The sequence below is a fragment of the Coffea arabica genome, chromosome 11c (assembly GCF_036785885.1).
Source record: "Coffea arabica cultivar ET-39 chromosome 11c, Coffea Arabica ET-39 HiFi, whole genome shotgun sequence".
NCBI classification, from domain to species: domain Eukaryota; kingdom Viridiplantae; phylum Streptophyta; class Magnoliopsida; order Gentianales; family Rubiaceae; genus Coffea; species Coffea arabica.
The window spans coordinates 13,321,683-13,325,025 of NC_092330.1; positions in this window are offsets into that span (position 1 = coordinate 13,321,683).

Below are 3,343 nucleotides of genomic sequence, written 5' to 3' on the forward strand. Positions count from 1 at the left end.
TATACGTGATACCTTCAACTAGCTCTGATGCCAGCTGATACGAACGGCACCAACCGTGTGATGCAACCCGTACAGAAAGGTTTGGACCTAGAAGGTAGATACTCACGTTGAAGACGACGAACGCAGCGGATAACCTAAACCCGTTGATCACGTGGCCAACGAACCTCGGTATTTGGTAGAGGACGCCACAATCTAGCGCGGTCCTAGATTGATAAGTCGATTGAATACCTAAGAACGATTCTAAGATATTCAATGGTGCTTCAATGAAGCTTTGAGAGAACTCTCAAAAGTGTATTTTATTAATCATCAAAAAAACTCCCTGTAAACAACGACTTAAGGCTATTTGTAGCCGTAACTAAAAAACCTAACAAAGCTTGTAAAAAGTTGAAGGAAAGCGCGGCCCACACTTGGGCTTCCCTTTGGGCCGCCACTAGCCCAAAAGCGAGGCCCCCGTAACAGCTCAGCGTAGGGACTACAAAGGTGGCCCACATGGCCTATCCTATGGCCAAATTTATTCCTAGCAAATAAAATAGAAAAGTAGAAAATAAACTACTAACTATTACTAAAAGATTCAATCTCTTGCAGCCTAAAACATGCCCCATAAGCGGCCCATATTTCGTATCAAATTAAGGGTGAATAAGTTCTAATTAAGGGCTTACCGCTCGAGCGTCGATAGTTTTTCGAAAGACACGCTGATGCAAATTTATTGGAGATTTGAGGAAGTAATACTAGACTCATGCGAGGACTCACAAATTTTCTTATTTTAAACCCCTATTACTAGCCCATTTAAATATTTAAATGCCCGTTCACTCCGAATATTTTATTCTAACCTTTTTAGACATAATTACATGGAACTATAGCTTACTTATATTTTTCAAGTGACTTGTTTCAAAAATTAATTTTTGGGAAGCCCGTTTAGCTAGGATAGTGAACAGCGTTTGGAGGCAATAACCGATTCGAGAGTACAATGAGTTTGGAAAATTGGAGACTTATACACTATTCTTAAAATAGGTATTTTTATGTTTAAATACTCAAGTATTAGTTAGTGAAGCTATCGTTATAAGAATTTCTTGAAAGATCCATTTTATCGCACGCAAATTGGGAGTACGCATTTTTACCCGCGCAATTTAATTGAGGGACCTTAGACCATTATTTTTAGACCATTAAGAGTGAATAATAATATTATGAATAGAAGTGTATTAGAAGTTTAGTGCACAAGTGAAACAAATTCGAGGGGAATCGAGCAAGAAACGCGCGTGCACGTGCGGGAGAAAGAGTTGACTTTTGAATTAATTGGAGCCACACATTTTAGCTTCTCTTGGAAGCTTCATTAGAGCTCAAAACACTCTCTTTTCTGCTCCATTCCAGCCGTGCATATCAAGAAGAAAAGAACCAAATTTCTCCTCCAAGTTCTTCTTCATTGCATCACTAAATTTCCACCAAATCACCTCAAACTTTAACCACACTTTGCAATCTACTTGGAGAGCAACTCAAGCTACAAAAAGAGCTTCAAATCCACAGTTTTTCTTGAGCAACGAGGATCGAAATTTCTGCCTTAATTGTCTAAGAAAGTAAGTTATGATCAACCTTGCAAATCTTGACTTATGGAAGTTGTTTAGCACTTATGAGTTCATAATTTCTTATGGGTAGCTTTAAATTGTTGAAAAATTGGTGAGTGGGCTCTATGAACTCCTAGCATGGCTTGATGGACTGATTTTGTGAGTGTCGCGCCCCCATTTTTTGATAAATAAATAAATGGTTTGAGAAAGATGTTTTTGATTCAATTTTGATTGGCAAATGATTTTTGTGAGTTGAAAAAGATATGGGTCTAATATGGGACTTGAAAAAAGCGACGATTTGACCCAAAAAAATAGTTTTTTTTAAAAAGGGTTTTGAATGAGAAATTGGAGTCGCCACTTGGTAATGATTAAGGTGTACCAAGTCACCTAAAAAATAAATTTTTAAAGACAAAGTAGTAAAACCCTTTTAAAAACGACTCCTAATCCATGTAAGCCAAAGAAAAAGGTTCGGGAGTCACGTTTGACAAAGGGGAAGGCAAGGATAGAATCCAAGGCACCCCTTTGACCTAGCCAAGGCTAGTTGCGCGACTTAACCGTACCTTTCCTAATTTTCTACCCAATGTATGTTCGTACGTTGGATATGACTATATGAATGCAAAACGGAAAGGAAAATGCAATCCTACATTCTACGATGTCTCTTGTGAGGCTTTTGGTCCCAAACCACATGAATTGTGGCGGCCAACAAAGGAAAACCTCATAGAGGTCGATTAATGCAAATGAGAGTTCAAATTCAAGTGTGCAAGTGTGAAAGTGTATGAAAGATGCAAGAAATGTAAGTGCAAGTGTGCGAATGTATAAAAAGGTGCATGTGTGAAATTGTATAAAATTCAAGTGTTTTTTGTGTTCAAGTGTGTGAAAATAGAATAATAGATATATAAGGTAAAGTGGAATTTCATTTGTGAAGTGAAAATAAGCAAGTGATAGGTAAAATGTAGTAAAAAAGTATGGTTTGAGAAATGTGCAAAATTGTGGTTAAAAATGTATGGATGTGATAAAATGAAAGTATGACCCTAGAGGAATGCAACAAATCGGGTACGGGAAGGACTCCTAACTTTTCGACTTCGATTTTCCCTTTGATTAGAAGGCGAAACTAGCGTGCTAAGGCTATCGAGTAGCCACACTCGCTCGTTTCCCTTATCGGAAGGGGACACTCAAGCAAAATGAACCCTATAGCTAGTATGGGATGCAAAACCTAAAATGAGGGGAAAAGGGGTTCGAGGATCATGCCAAATGATAAAACTAAGGAAAATGCGTGATATGTGGTGAACAAGCAAATGATGTACTAACGAGGGGAAATCCCTAAGGGTCTAGCGTTGGACTAGCCCATTCTATGAATTCCTACTAGCGTTGGACTAGTGGAAACGTACATTCATCCATCACATTCATTCAGGCTATGGAAAGCGAGTAGACATGCCAAACACTTATAAACACATAGCACATAACATTTAGCATGCACGATTAGATACAAGGCCCTAACAAAGCAAATTAACACTTAACACGTAGGCATGCAACCAAGCTAATGAACCTATTACATTCACTAACTAAAACAAAAGGGGAAAGGGAAAATGGACAAGAAAGTTCGCCAAGCCCTATCTATTACAAGCCAAGAGGTGTACACATACCCCATAATGAATAACTTAAATAAAAGTAAAAGTAAATGACAGTAATAAAAGAAATTAAAGAAAGCTAGGAAAGCAAAGTAGACATGTATTTCTCACGTAGCACGTTGGTTCACATAGGAGAGACAAAAAATAAAAGGAATT